Source organism: Aristolochia californica, unplaced genomic scaffold (genome assembly GCF_029961685.1).
Source record: "Aristolochia californica isolate CCGP_79_NKW_82.1479 unplaced genomic scaffold, dmAriCali1.0.hap1 SCAF_5, whole genome shotgun sequence".
Classification (NCBI taxonomy): domain Eukaryota; kingdom Viridiplantae; phylum Streptophyta; class Magnoliopsida; order Piperales; family Aristolochiaceae; genus Aristolochia; species Aristolochia californica.
The window spans coordinates 30877257-30894276 of NW_027182214.1; the positions used below are offsets into that span (position 1 = coordinate 30877257).

The following is a 17020-nucleotide window of genomic DNA, read 5'->3' on the forward strand; positions in this document are numbered from 1 at the left end:
GAATAAATTTTCTTTATTGAAATTAGTTTATTGCTTTAAATTTTTTCCATACATAAACTCTAAAATTTTCATTTTGTTGTGATCTTTTTGCCTTTTATGTCTTTTTATGCTTACGAGATGAAGGAAAAGTGAAAACTCAAGTTTTGATTTAAGAACAAAATACACTTCTAAAATGGAAATGCACAATGCACAAATGTAGAGAGAGATAATTCCAAAAAGTCTCTATAATTTTTAGGGATTGTCAACTCTTTTTTGCTTTTATATATCTGGTTCTGCAATCGTCGATAAAAAGGGGGAGGCGGGGGATTTTTAACTGAGTGTTGACTCCCAATCTATAAGTCATTCCTTAAAAATATATAGCCCGTTACGCATGATAAAACACTTTACAATCATCTATGATTGTTAGGTCAGCTTTTTGTAAATGGGCAAATTAGTGGCTTGTTTGACTCGGTAAATATCCCACCGCACATTCACTTGAGAATTTAATGTTATTCTATTTAAAACGTTTGGATCCATTCATCATTTGTATCTTTACCAAGTTTCAAGCATGCATATGCCTTTTTTAAAACATATGTAGAAAAATCTCTTTCTTATAAAATTCCAAGCTATTCGGGTTGAACTTGTGGAATTTCCCAAACATGGATAACTAAACTTTTGTGTTCATTTATAGTGTGTGAATAAATTTTATTTACCTACATTTGTTTATTGCTTTAAATTCTTTCCATACATTAACTCTAAAATTTTTATTTTGTTGTGATCTATTTGCCTTTTATCTTTTTTTTTTTTTGTTTACAAGATGAAGGGAAAGTGAAAACTCAAGTTTTAATTTAGGAAAAAAGTATACATCTAAAATGGAAATGCACAATGCAGAAATGTAGAGAGAGATAATTCCAAAAAGTGACTATAATTTTTAGGTATTGTAAAATCTTTTTAGTTTTTATATATCAGATTCTGCAATCATCTGAAAAAGGGGGAGGTGGGGGATTATTAACTGAGTGTTGACTCCCAATCCATAAGTCATTCCTTAGAAAAATATAGCCCGTTACACATGATAAATTACTTTACAATCATCTATGGTTGTTAGGTCAACTTTTTGGAAATGGGCAAAATAAAGGCTTGTTTGACTCGGGTAAATATCCCACCGCACGTTCACTCTAGAATTTAATGTTATTCTCATTAAAAGGTTTTGATCTATGGGTCATTTCCATCTTTAAAATATTTCATGCATGCTTATCCATTTTTTTATATCCAGTGTACAAATATCTCTTTCTTATATAATTTATACCTATTATAGGGTTGAACTAGTGGAATTTCCCAAACTTGGATAACAAAACTTTTGTGTTCATTTGTGGTGTGTGAATAAATTTTCTTTACTTACATTTGTTTATTGGTTTAAATTCTTTCCATACATAAACTCTAAAATTTTCATTTTGTTGTGATCTATTTGCCTTTTATGTCTTTTTTTGTTTACCAGATGAAGGGAAAGTGAAAACTCAAGTTTTGATTTAAGAAAAAAGTATACATCTAAAATGGAAATGCACAATGCACAAATGTAAAGAGAGATAATTCCAAAAAGTGTCTGAAATTTTTAGGGATGGTAAACTCTTTTTAGTTTTTATATATCAGGTTCTGCAATCGTCAGGAAAAGGGAGGAGCGGAGGATTTTTAACTTGTGTTGACACCGAATCCATAAGTCATTGCTGAAAAAAATATAGCCCGTTATGGATGATAAATCACTTTACAATCATCTATGATCGTTAGGTCAGCTTTTTGTAAATGGGAAAAATAATGGTATGGTTGACTAGGGTAAATATCCCACAACACATTCACTTGAGAATTTAATGTTATTCTCTTGAAAAGGTTTCTATCGATAGGTCATTTGAATCTTTAAAATGTTTCAAGCATGCATATCCATTTTTTAAAATATGTGTATAAAAATCTATTTCTTACAAAATTCTGAGATATTAGGGTTGAACTAGTGGAATTTCCAAAACTTGGTTAACAAAACTTTTGTGTTCATTTGTTGTGTGAGAATAAATTTTTTTCACTTACATTTTTTTTATAGCTTTAAATTCTTTCCATACATAAACTCTAAAATTTTCATTTTGTTGTGATCTATTTGCCTTTTATCTCTTTTTTTTTTGTTTTCGAGATGAAGGAAAAGTGAAAACGTAATTTTTGATTTAAGAAAAGAGTATACATCTAAAATGGAAATGCAAAATTCATAATGCACAAATGTAGAGAGAGATAATTCCAAAAAGTGTCTGTAATTTTTTGGGATTGTAAACTCTTTTTGGTTTTTATATATCAGGTACTGCAATCGTCGGGAAAAGGGGGAGGTGGGGGATTTTTAACTATGTTGACTCCCAATCCATAAGTTATTCCTTACAAAAATATAGCCCCTTACGCATGATAAATCACTTTACAATCTTCTATGATCGTAAGGTCAACTTTTTGTAAATGAGCAAAATAAAGGCTTGTTTGACTCGGGTAAATATCCCACCGCACTTTCACTCTAGAATTTAATGTTATTCACTTTAAAAGGTTTGGATCCATAGGTCATTTGCATCTTTAACATGTTTCATGCATGAATATCCATTTTTTAAAACATGTGCAGAAAAATCTATTTCTTATAAAATTCTGAGCTATTAGGGTTGAACAAGTGGAATTTCCCAAACGTGGACAACAAAACTTTTGTGTTCATTTGTGCTTTGTGACTAAATTTTCTTTATTTACATTTGTTTATATCTTTAAATTATTTTCATACATAAACTCTAAAATTTTCATTTAAGAAAAAATTATACTTCTAAAATGGAAATGCACAAAGAGATATTTCAAAAAAGTGTCAGTAATTTTTAGGGATTATAAACCCTTTTTCGATTTTAAATATCAAGTTCAGCAATCGTCACGAAAAGTGGGAGGCGGTGGATTTTTTACTTAGTGTTGACTCCCAATCCATAAGTCATCTCTTACAAAAATTTAGCCCGTTACTCATGATAAACCACTTTACAATCATCTATGATTTTTAGGTTAGCTTTTTCGAAATGGGCAAAATAATGGCTCGTCGACTCGGGTAAATATCCCACCTCACGTTCACTCTAGAATTTAATGTTATTCTCTTTAAAATGTTTCGATCCATATGTCATTTGCATCTTTAACATGTTTCAAGCATGCATATCCATTTTTTAAAACATGTGTAGAAAAATCTCTTTCTTTTAAAATTCCGTGCTTTTAGGGTTGAACTAGTGGGATTTCCAAAACTTGGATAACTAAACTTTTGTGTTCATTTGTGGTGAGTGAATAAATTTTCTTTACATACATTTGTTTATTGCTTTAAATTCTTTCTATACATAAACTCTTAAATTTTCATTTTGTTGTGATCTATTTAGCTTTTATTTCTTTTTTTGTTAACGAGATGAAGGGAAAGTGAAAACTCAGGTTTTGATTTAAGAAAAAAGTATACATCGAAAATGGAAATGCACAATACACAAATGTAGAGAGAGATAATTCCAAAAAGTGTCTGTAATTTTTAGGGATTGTAAAATCTTTTTTGTTTTTATATATCAAGTTCTGCAATGGTTAGGAAAAGGGGGAGGCGGGGGATTTTTAACTGAGTGTTGACTCCCAATCCATAAGTCATTCCTTACAAAAAATTAGTCTGTTACGCATGATAAATCACTTTAAATTCATCTATAACCATTCGGTCAGCTTTTTTGAAATGAGCAAAATAATGGCTTGTTTGACACGGGTAAATATCCCACCGCACGTTCACTCCAGAATTTAATGTTATTCTCTTTAAAAGGTTTGGATCCATAGGTCATTTGCATCTTTAACAAGTTTCAAGCATGCATATCCATTTTTTAAAACATGTGTAGAAAAATCTCTTTCTTATATAATTCCGAGCTATTAGGGTTGAACTAGTGGAATTTCCTAAACTTGGATAACAAAACTTTTGTGTTCATTTGTGGTGTGTGAATAAATTTTCTTTACTTATATTTTTTTATTGCTTGAAATTCTTTCCATACATAGACTCTAAAATTTTCTTTTTGTTGTGATCTATTTGCGTTTTAGCTTTTTTTTTTTCTAAGATGAAGGGAAAATGAAAACTCAAGTTTTGATTTAAGAAAAAAGTATACATCAAAAATAAAAATGCACAATGTAAAAATGTAGACAAAGATAATTCCCAAAAGTGTTAGTATTTTTAGGGGATTGTAAAATCTTTTTAGATTCTATATATCAGGTTCTGCAATCGTCCGGAAAAGGGGGAGGTGGGGGATTTTTAACTGAGTGTTGACTCCTAATCCATAAGTCATTCCTTACAAAAATATAGCCCATTACACATGATCAATCACTTTACAATAATCTATGATCGTTAGGTCAGCTTTTTTTAAATGGGCAAAATAATGGCTTGTTTTACTCGAGTAAAAATCCCACCGCACGTTCACTTGAGAATTTAATGTTATTCTCTTTAAAACTTTTGGATCCATAGGTCATTTGCATCTATAACATTTTTCAAGCATGCGTATCCAGTTTTTAAAACATGTGTAGAAAAATATTTTCCTTATAAAATTCCGAGCTATTAAGGTTGATGTAGTGGAAATTCCCAAACTAGGATAACAAAAGTTTGGTGTTTATTTTTGGTGGGTGAAAAAATTTTCTTTACTTCATTTGTTTATTGCTTTAAATTATTTCCATTCGTAAACTCTAAAGTATTCATTTTGTTCAGATCTATTTGCCTTTTATATCTTTTTTTTTGTTTACGAGAAGAAGGGAAAGTAAAAACACTAGTTTTGATTTAAGAAAAAACTATATATCTACAATGGAAATGCACAATGCACAAATGAAGAGAGAGATACTTCCAAAAAGTGACTGTAATTTTTAGAGATTGTAAAGTCTTTTTAGTTTTTATATATCATGTTCTGCAATCATCGGGAAAAAGGGGAGGCGGGGGATTTTTAACTTAGTGTTGACTCCCAATCCATAAGTTATTCCGTACAAAAATATAGCCCGTTACGCATGATAAATCACTTTACAATATTCTATGATCATTAGGTCAGCTTTTTGTAAATGGGCAAAATAATGGCTTGTTTTATTCTGGTAAAAATCCCACCGCACGTTCACTTGAGAATTTAATGTTATTCTCTTTAAAAGGTTTGGATCCATAGGTCATTTGCATCTTTAACATGTTTCAAGCATTCATTTGCATTTTTTAAAACATGTGTAGAAAAATCTCTTTCTTATAAAATTCCAAGCTATAAGGGTTGAACAAGTTGAATTTCTGAAACTTGGATAACAAAACTTTTGTGTTCATTTGTGGTGTGTGAATAAATTTTCTTTACTTACATTTTCTTATTGCTTAAAATTCTTTCCATAAGTAAACTCTAAAATTTTCATTTTGTTGTGATCTATTTGCCTTTTATCTCTTTTTTTGTTTACGAGAGGAAGGGCAAGTGAAAACTCTAGTTTTGTTTTAAGAAAAAAAATATACATATAAAATCGAAAGGCACAATATACAAATGTAGAGAGAGATAATTCCAAAAAGTGTCAATAAGTTTTAGGGATTGTAAACTCATTTTAGTTTTTATATATCAGGTTCTGCAATCGTCGGGAAAAGGGGGAGCGGGGGATTTTTAACTGTGTGTTGACTCCCAATCCATAAGTCATTCCTTACAAAATAATATAGCCCATTATGCATGATAAATCACTTTACAATCATCTATGATCGTTTGGTCAACTTTTTGTAAATGAACAGAGTAATGGCTTGTGTTATACAGGTAAATATCCTGCTACACGTTCACTTCAAAATTTAATGTTATTTACTTTAAAAGGTTTGGATCCATAGGTCATTTGCACTTTAACATGTTTAGAGCATGTGTATCCATTTTTTTAAAACATGTGTAGAAAAATCTCTTTCTTATAAAATTTCGAGCTATAAGGGTTGAACAAGTTGAATTTCCGAAACTTGGATAACAAAACATTGGTGTTCATTTATGGTGTGTGAATGAATTTTCTTGACTTACATTTGTTTATTATTTTAAATTCTTTCAATATATAAACTCTAAAATTTTCTTTTTTTTGTGGTCTATATGCCTTTTAAATCTTTTTTTGTTTCCGAGAGGATGGGAAAGTGAAAATTCAAGTTTTGATTTAAGAAAAAAGTATACATCCAAAATGGAAATGCACAATGCACAAATGTAGAGAGAGATAATTCCATTAAGTTTCTGTAACTTCTAGGGATTGCAAAGTCTTTTTTGTTTTTAAATATCAAGTTCTGCAATCGTCAGGAAAAAGGGGAGGCAGGGGATTTTTAACTTAGTGTTGACTCCCAATCCTTAAGTCATTCCTTACAAAATTATAGCCCGTTACACATGATAAATCACTTTACAATCATCTATGATCGTTAGGTCAGCTTTTTGTAAATGGACAAAATAATGGCTTGCTTGACTCTGGTAAATATCCCACCGCACGTTCACTTGAGAATTTAATGTTATTCTCTTTAAAAGGTTTGGAACCATAGGTCATTTGCATCTTTAACATTTTTTAAGCATGTATATCCATTTTTTAACACGTGTAGAAAAATCTCTTTCTTATAAAATTCCGAGCTATTAGGGTTGAACTAGTGGTATTTTCCAAACTTGGATAACAAAAATTTTGTGTTCATTTGTGGTGTGTGAATAATTTTTCTTTACTTAAATTTGTTTATTGATTTAAATTCTTTCCATACATACACTCTAAAATTTTCATTTTGTTGTGATCTATTTGCATTTGATCTTTTTTTTTGTTTAGGAGATGAAGGGAAAGTGAAAACTCAAATTTTGATTTAAGAAAAAAATATTCATCTAATATGGAAATGCATAATGCACAAATGTTGAGAGAGATATTTCCAAAAAGTTTCGGTAATTGTTAGGGATTGTAAACTCTTTTTATTTTTTATATATCAGGTTCTGCAATCATCGGGAAAAACGGGGAGGCAGGGGATTTATAGAAATTTAGCCTATTACACATGTTACATCACTTTATAATCATCTATGATCGTTAGGCCAACTTTTTGTAAATGGGCAAAATAATGGCTTGTTTGACTCGGGAAAATATCCCACCGCACGTTTATTTAATAATTTAATGTTATTCTCTTTAAAAGGTTTGGATCCATAGGTGATTTTCATCTTTAACATGTTTTGCGCATTCATATCCATTTTTTAAAACATGTTTAGAAAAATCTTTTTCTTATAAAATTCCGAGCTATGCGGGTTGAACTAGTGGAATTTCCCAAACTTGGATAACAAAACTTTTGTGTTCATTTGTGGTGAGTGAATAAATATTCATTACTTACATTAGTTTATTGCTATAAATTCTTTCCTTACATAAACTCTTAAATTTTCATTTTGTTGTGAACTATTGGCCTTTTATCTCTTTTTTTGTTTACGAGATGAAGGGAAAGTGAAAACTCATGTTTTGATTTAAGAAAAAAGTATACATTTGAAATGGAAATCCACAACGCACAAATGTAGAGAGAGATAATTCTAAAAAGTGTCTGAAATTTTTAGGGATTGTAAATTCTTTTTAGTTTATATATATCTAGTTATGCAATCGTCGGGAAAAGGGGAAAACAGGGGATTTTTAACTAAATGTTGACACCCAATCCATCAGTCATTCCTTACTAAAATATAGCCTGTTACACAGGATAAATCACTTTATAATCATATATGATTGTTAGGTCAGCTTTTTCTGAATGGACAAAATAATGGCTTGTTTGACTCGGGTAAATATCCCACCGCACGTTCACTTGAGAATTTAATTTTATTCTCTTTAAAAGGTTCTGATCCATAGGTCATTTGCATCGTTAACTTGTTTCAAGCATGCATATCCAATTTAAAAACATGTGTAGAAAAATCTTTTTCTTATAAAATTCCGTGCTATTAGGGTTGAACTTGTGGAATTTCCCATACTTGGATAACAAAACTTTTGTGTTCATTTGTGGTGTGTGAATGAATTTTCTTTATTTACATTGGTTTATTGCTTTAAAATCTTTCCATACATAAACTCTAAAATTTTCATTTTGTTGTGATCTTTTTGCCTTTTATCTCTTTTTTTTTATGAGATGAAGGGAAAGTGAAAACTCAAGTTTTTATTTATGAAAAAAATATACATCTAAAATGAAAATGCACAATGCACAAATTTAGAGAGAAATAATTCCTAAAAGTGTCGGTAATTTTTAGGGATTGTAAACTCTTTCTAGTTTTTATATATCAAGGTCTGCTATCGTGGGGAAAAAGGGGGATGTGGGGGATTTTTAACTGAGTGTTGAGTCCCAATCCATAAGTCATTTCTTTCAAAAATATATCCCGTTACACATGATAAATCACTTTACAATCATCTATGATCGTTAGGTCAACTTTTTGGAAATGGGCAAAATAATGGCTTGTCTGAGTCGAGTAAATATCCTCCCGCACGTTCATTCGATAATTTAAAATTATTCTCTTTAAAAGGTTTGGATCCATAGATCATTTGCATCTTTAACAAGTTTCAAGCAAGCATATCAAATTTTTAAAACATGTGTAGAAAAATCTCTTTCTTATAAAATTCCGAGCTATTAGGGTTGAACTACTGGAATTTCCCAAACTTGGATAACAAAACTTTTGTGTTCATTTGTGCTATGTGAATAAATTTTATTTTCTTACATTTATTTTTGTTTTAACTTCTTTCCAAACATAAACTCAAAAATTTTTATTTTGTTGTAATCTATTTTCCGTTTATCTCTTTTTTTGTTGACGAGATGAAGGGAAAGAGAAAACTCAAATTTTGATTTAAGAAAAAAGTATACATCTAAAATGGAAATGCAAAATACACAAATGTAGAGAGAGATAGTTCCAAAAAGTGTCACTAATTTTTAGGGATTGTAAACTCTTTTTAGTTTTTATATATCAGGTTCTGCAATCGTCGGGAAAAGAGGGAGACAGGGGATTTTTAACTGGGTGTTGACTCCCAATCCATAAGTCTTTCCTCTCAAAACTATAGCCCATTACGGATGATAAATCACTTTACAATCATCTATGATCGTTAGTTCAGCTTTTTGTAAATTTGCAAAATAATGGCTTGTTTGACTCGGGTAAATATCCCACCGCATGTTCACTTGAGAATTTAATGTTATTCTCCGTAAATGGTTTGGATCCATAGGTCATTTACATCTTTAACATGTTTCAAGCATGCATATCTATTTTTTAAAACATGAGTAGAAAAATCTTTTTCTTTTAAAATTCCGAGCTATTAGGGTTGAACTAGTGGAATTTCCCAAACTTGGATAACAAAACTTTTGTCTTCATTTGTGGTGGGTGAATAAATTTTATTTACATAAATTTTTTTATTGCTTTAAATTCTTTCCATACACAACTCTAAAATTTTCATTTTGTTGTGATCTATTTGCCTTTTATCTCTTTTTTTCTAGTTTATTGCCTTTTGTAATTCCAAATATTGTCTGTGATTTTTAGGGATTGTAAACTCTTTATAGTTTTTATATATCAGGTTCTATAATCGTCGGGAAAAGGGGGAGGCGGGGGATTTTTAACTAAGTGTTGACGCCCATTCCATAAGTCATTCCTTACAAAAATATATCCATTTACACATGATAAATCACTTAACAATCATCTTATCATTAGGTCAGTTTTTTGTAAATGTACTAAATAATGGCTTGTTTGACTCGGGTAAATATCCCACCACACCTTCACTTGAGAATTTAATGTTATTCTCTTTAAAAGGTTTGGATCCATTGGTCTTTTTCATATTTAACATGTTTTAAGCATGCATATCCATTTTTTAAAACATCTGTTGGAAAATCTCTTTCTTATAAAATTCCGAGCTATTAGGGTTGTACTAATGGAAATTTCCAAAACTTGGATAAAAAAACTTTTCTATTCATTTGTGGTGTGTGAACAAATTTTCTTTACTTACATTTGTTTCTTGCTTTAACTTCTTTCCATACCTAAACTCTAATATTTTCATTTTGTTGTGATCTATTTGCCTTTTATCTCTTTTTTGTTTTCAAGTTGAAGGTAAAGTGAAAACTCAAGTTTTGATTTAAGAAAAAAGTATACATCTAAAATGTAAATTCACAATGCACAATGTACAAATGTAGAGAGAGATAATTCAAAAGAGTGTATGTAATTTTTAGGGATTGTAAAGTCTTTTTAGTTTTTATATATTAGGCTCTGCTATAATAGGGAAAAGGGGGATGCGGAGGATTTTTAACTGAGTGTTGACTCCCAATCCTTAAGTCATTCCTTACAAAAATATAGCCCGTTACGCATGATAAATCACTTTACAATCATTTATGATTGTTAGGTCAGATTTTTGTAAATGGGCAAAATCATGGCTTTTTTGACTCGGGTAAATATGCCACCGCGTGTTCACTTGAGAATTTTATTTTATTCACTTTAAAAGGTTTGGATCCATAGGTGATTTGCATCTTTAACATGTTTCAAGCATTGTATCCATTTTTTAAAACATGTGCAGAAAAATCTCTTTCTTTTAAAATTCCGAGCTATTAGGGTTGAATTAGTGGAATTTCCCAAACTTGGTTAACAAAACTTTAGTGGTCATTTGTGGTGTGTGAATAAATTTTCTTTACTTACATTTGTTTCTTGCTTTAATTTTTTTCCATACATGAAATCTAAAATTTTCATTTTGTGGTGATCTATTTGCCTTTTGTCTCTTTTTTTGTTTACGAGATGAAGGGAAAGTGAAAACTCAAGTTTTTATTTAAAAAAAAAAGTATACATCTAAAATGGAAATGCACAATGCACAAATTTAGAGAGAGATAATTCCAAAAAGTGTCTATAATTTTTAGTATTAGTTTTATATTTCATATTCTGTAATCGTCGGGAAAAGGGGGATGCGAGGGATTTTTAACTGAATGTTGACTCCCATTCCGTAAGTCATTCCTTACAAAAATATATCCCGTTATGCTTGATAAATCACTTTACAATCATATATGATGATTTGGTCAGCTTTTTGTAAATGGGCAAAATAATGGCCTGTTTGACTCGGGTAAATATCCCACCGCACATTCAGTTGAGGATTTAATGTTATTCTCTTTAAAAGGTTTGGATCCATAGGTCATCATGTTTCAGGAATGCATATCCATTGTTTAAAACATGTGTAGAAAAATCTTTCTTATAAAATTCCGAACTATTTGGGTTGAACTAGTGGAATTTCCCAAACTTGGTTAACAAAACATTTCTGTTCATTTGTCATGTGTGAATAAATTTTCTTTACTTACATTTGTTTATTTCTTTAAGTTCTTGCCATCCATAAACCCTAATATTTTTATTTTGTTGTGATCTATTTCCCTTTTATCTCTGTATTTTTTTTCGAGATGAAGGGATAGTGAAAACTCTAGTTTTTATTTAAGAAAAAAGTATAGATCTATAATGGAAATGCACAATGCACAATGCACAAATGTACAGAGAGATAATTCCAAAAAGTGTCTATAATTTTTAGGGGAAGTAAACTATTTTAGTTTTTACATATCAAGTTCTGCAATCGTGGGGAAAAGGGGGATGCGGGGGATTTTTAACTTAGTGTTGAGTTCCAATCCATAAGTCAATCCTTACAAAAATATAGGCCGTTACGCATGATAAATCACTTTACAATCATCTATGATCATTAGGTCAGCTTTTTGTAAATGGGCAAAATAATGGCTGGTTTGACTTGGGGGTAAATATCCCACTACACGTTCACTTGAAAATTTAATGTTATTCACTTTAAAAGGTTTGGATCCATAGGTCATTTTCATCTTTAATATGTTTCAAGCATGCATATCGATTTTTTAAAACATGTGTAGAAAAATCATTCTTATAAAATTCCGAGCTATTGGGGTTGAAATAGTGGAATTTCCCAAACTTGGATAACAAAACTTTTGTGTTCACTTGTGGTGTGTGAATAAATTTTCTTTACTTACATTTGTTTATTGATTTAAATTCTTTCCATACATAGACTCTAAAATTTTCATTTTGTTGTGATCTGTTTCCCTTGTATCTCTTTTTTTTGTTTACGAGATGAAGGGAAAGTGAAAACTCAAGTTTTGATTTAAGAAAAAAGTATACAACTAAAATGGAAATGCACAATGCACAAATGTAGAGAGAGATAATTCTAAATAGTTTCTGTTATTTTTAGGGATTGTGAACTCAGGTTCTGCAATCGTCGGGAAAAGGGGAGGCGGGGGATTTATAACTGAGTGTTGACTCCCAATCCATTAGTCATTCCTGACAAAAATATAGCCCGTTGATAGATGCCAGATTCTGACATGGGAACTAGGTTAATTATAATAGAATAACCCTTATAATTGTGTTATAGGTGGTTATTTATCGATTTTCAAATGAAACTTCCATTTATTGAATTTGGCATTAATCAATGCTTATATTGCATATTTGTCACTCCTGAATTATATTTCATTGTTTTTAGGGTTTATTTATTCCTGAAATGATTTTTACGGATTCAATTATGGAATTTCAAGAGAATTTTGGTGAGAAGGAGATATTTACAAAAATGCCATTAGTGAAAGAGAGAGATTTTTAGGGCAAAATCTATTAGTAGAAAGGAGAGCTCAGTGGGGAGAATGGGAAGGAGCCACCGACCGAAAGAAGAGAGACCCGAGAGGATTTCGCTCCCAGCCGTCGTTCGCCACGCGCCACCGTCGTCCACCGCCGTCCGGCAACCAAGAACAGACCCGAGGAGAGCTCGAGAGAGTCTCCGTTGCGGCGAGTTCGACATTGCCATTTTCTGCTCGCCAGGCCTAGAGGTGACTCGAGAGAGCCGATCAGAGGATTTTACTACCATCTCGTCTTCCACCGCACCACCTCCTCCGGCGCCGATTTCGATTCCTCTTCGCTGGCATCACATCCACTTCCGGTCGCTCGCTTCTACAACCCGAAACCTTTAATTTCTGGAAATTGCAGCAACCATGAGAACAGAATTGCTGCTTGAGCGAGAGGAAAAAGAAGGGGAGTCATCCATCATTTTTTAATTTAATTAGTTTCCTATATTTTGAACTTAGGTTTGAATGTCTATTAAATTTGATTTGAGAATTAATGTTTATTGAATATTTGTTTTCCGAATTTTTTGAGTAATTAGCTAGTTTGGGTAATATTATAATTTAGGTTGGATTCTGGTATAACTGATCTTTTTCTTTAACTCTAGGCGCCCGAGAGGGGCTAGACGCAAGGATTGAGAATCTGGATTTGTGGTTACGTGCCACTCGAGAGAGGCACGAATTACGGTAAAATCTAGAGTTGACTTTTCCTATTGTGCAAGTAGTTAATTAGATCATTGCTTAATAATTTAGGATATAATCAGTGTTTAGTTCAGATTAATTCATCATATTTTGTTAGGCTAGTTGACTGAAGAATACACAAAATTCAGTCCTCCTTGTGGATATGACCCTCGCTTCCCGCTAGATTACATGAACGATTCGTACACTTGTGAGGTATAAAAGCCGATGTAATTAAATTTCACATCAAGTTTTTGGCGCCGTTGCCGGGGAGGCACGTATTAAGTGTATTTCTTTGTTCTCCATGGTCTTAGGTTAGATTTATTTTCTTGCTTTCATAATTTCATGTTTTTGTTTTATCTCGATGATTTTGTATGGAGTTATTTTTATTTCTTCTAGTTAGTTCGTATTTTCAGTAGTTAGTTTGTTAGCATAATTTGATAGTTAGTTTTGTTTCTTTTTGTGTTTTTATGCACGGGCGCCGCTCCCTAGGTAAACTATTAGCTCCCTTTGTTGAAGAGGTAGAACATATTTGTAGGAAAACACCAGAAGTCAAGTTAGGAGCTACCATGGCCAATCAGGGTGAACCATTACAGTTACCTGCAGCAGGTGACCGTAGAGCCCTGAGGGATTATTCTATCCCATCCAACTTCACATCACCTTCTTGCATTATATTGCCACCCACTACTGCTGCCAGTTATGAGTTGAAACAGGGTGTAATCCAACTCCTCCCTACATTCTATAGGTTGGAGAAGGAGGACCCTTATTACCACACCAGAAGTCAAGTTAGGAGCTACCATGGCCAATCAGGGTGAACCATTACAGTTACCTGCAACAGGTGGCCGTAGAGCCCTGAGGGATTATTCTATCCCATCCAACTTCACGTCACCTTTTTGCATTATATTGCCACCCACTACTGCTGCTAGTTATGAGTTAAAACCGGGTATAATCCAACTCCTCCCTATATTCTATAGGTTGGAGAAGGAGGACCCTTATTACCACATCAAGGAATTCTTAGATATCTGTGCGACTTTCAAATTCCATAATTTCTCAGATGACTCTATCCAGTTAAGACTTTTTCCATTTTCACTTAAGGATAAGGCCAAGTCTTGGCTTAATTCCTTAGAGGTGGGCAACATTACTTCATGGGACACATTAGTCACGAAATTTTGTCCAAGTACTTTCCCATTCGGAGAACTACAACCCTCAAGAGAGAAATCTCAAACTTTATGTAGCAGGAGGGTGAACAGTTTTATGAGGCTTGGGAGAAATGGAAAGATTTGATCCGTAGGTGTTTGCATCATGGGTTTGAGAAATATAATTTAGTCCAATACTTTTATCATGGTCTTACACCCCAGGTTAGATCCATGGTAGATGCAATCAGTGGTGGGAGTTTGATGGGTAAGAGCGCTAGTGAGGCGTGGGACTTCTTTGAAACGTTGAGTGATCAAACCGGAATGATCCTTTTTCGGAAACATATAATCTGGGTTGAGCTAGGCACCCAAATTTCTCATGGTCCAACGGCCCACATGTTTACTCAACCCCAAGCTCCGTGCCCACACTTCACTCAACAGCCATTGATTCCACAAAAACCTTCACTTGAGGATACACTTCAACTATTCATGCAGAATACAAAGCCTCCATTGCTAAACTTGAAATGCAAGTGAGTCAGTTGGCCAGCCACATGAGTGAACAAGCACAAAATAGACTCCCGAGTCAAACCATTCCTAACCCCAAAAGCACACATGATAGTGGGTCGAGTTCCAATCCCCACCATGAGCAAGCCAAAGCCATAACCACCCTTAGGAGTGGTCGTGAGTTGAACAATGGGGTAGGGACCAATAAGTCTAAGGAGTCAAAGGATGACAATGGGGATACATCATTGAGTGAAGAACCTCCAAGTTCTCCACCAACAACCAGGCAGATCCTAACCAAGTCCCACCAACTCTTTATCCGCCGAGGTTATCGGGCCCAACTAGGAAAGGAGATAGCATGCATGAAACGTTGGAACTATTTAGTAAGGTTCACATTAACATTCCACTTCTTGATGCTATTAGGGAAGTCCCTGCCTATGCCCAATTTTTGAAAGACCTTTGTACACAGAAGATAAAACAACATGTTAACAAAAAGGTCTTTCTTACTGAGAATGTAAGCTCAATTCTGAAGCACAACACTCCTCCTAAAGTTAAAGATCCTGGATGCCCCACAATTTCATGTTTCATTGGTGAACATACCATCCAAAGAGCTCTTCTTGACTTAGGGGCAAGTGTGAATTTGCTTCCTTTCTTCGTGTACCAGCAATTAGGTTTGGGGGAATTGAAGCCTACCCCCATCACACTTCAACTAGCTGACCGTTCTGTCAAGATACCACGAGGAATAGTTGAAGATGTTTTGATAAAAGTGGACAAATTTCTATTCCCGGTTGATTTCATTGTTCTTGATACAGAACCAGTAGTCAATGTGACCAACCAAATTCCTGTCATCCTAGGACGTCCCTTCTTAGCCACATCTAATGTTGTCATTCATTGTAAAAGTGGTGAGTTGGAGTTGTCTTTTGGAAATTTTAAGGTCTCGATGAATGTGTTTAATGTTAGGCACCATCCACTTGAGTCTGATGATCTAAGTCCTGCATTTAAGATAAAGACTGTTATGCTTGATGACGAATCCGCTCTTGAATCTTTTGAGTCTTACATAACATCTTTAGACATGGACTATTTTGTTGAGGAAACATATTTTCAACAGGTTGACTCTTTACTCATTTTTGTACCTCTGTTGGAGGAAGCTTATGAGGTTGTCACAACTGATCATCCACAGGATCTTCATCTTGACTTGGACAAACCTCTTGGAACTTCCAAGCTAGATCTTAAGCCACTTCCTCCCACGATGAATTATGCGTTCTTGGGGCCCATGAACTCATTGATAGTCATTATTGCCTCTGATTTGAGTACTGAGCAGGATGAATAATTGACTGAATTTTTACAAGCATAGAGAGATGCATTGGGGTGGACTCTTAATGCCTTAAAAGGGATTAGCCCCTCCATATGCATGCATCATATTCATTTGGAGGAGGGGACGAAAAAATCACGTGAGATACAATGTAGGTTAAATCCTCATATGCAGGAGGTTGTGAGAGAAGAAGTCATCAGGTTGCTTGTGTCAGGCATCATTTACCCTATTTCTGGTAGCACATGGGTGAGTCCAATTCAAGTTGTCCCTAAGAAAGGGGGGATAACGATAATGAAAAATGAGAGTGGTGAATTGATTCCCACAAGAACTACCACCAAGTGGCGTGTCTGCATTGACTATAGAAAACTTAATTCCGCCACTAGGATAGATCACTGCCCACTACCTTTCATTGATCAGATGCTAAAGCAATTAGCCGGCCACAATTTTTATTTCTTCTTAGATGGATACTCCTACTACAATCAAATTCTCATTGCTCCAGAAGACTAGGAACAGACCACATTCACGTGTCCGTTTGGCACCTTTGCTTATAGAGGCATGCCTTTTGGTTTATGTAGTATTCCCGCCACTTTCCAACGGTGCATGATGAGTATCTTTTCTGACATGATTGGTGACTTTTTAGAGGTCTTTATGGATAAATTTTCTATGTTTGGCTCTAGCTTTGAGACATGTCTGTACAATCTTTCACTCGTATTGTCCCGTTACTTTAAGTCCAATTTAGTCTTGAATTGGGAGAAATGCCACTTCATGGTAAAAGAAGGAATTGTTTTAGGACATGTAGTGTCTGAGCGGGGT

At 33.4% G+C, this 17020-nt stretch overlaps 1 non-coding gene across 1 annotated transcript; it reads right to left on the bottom strand.

Annotated features, from left to right (window-relative positions):
• Positions 1-14463: 14463 nt before the first annotated feature.
• LOC137966751 (small nucleolar RNA R71) lies at positions 14464-14570 on the bottom strand. Its single transcript, XR_011116245.1, has one exon. It is a non-coding gene; the product is annotated as a small nucleolar RNA R71 (small nucleolar RNA).
• Between the last annotated feature and the right edge of the window lie 2450 nt (positions 14571-17020).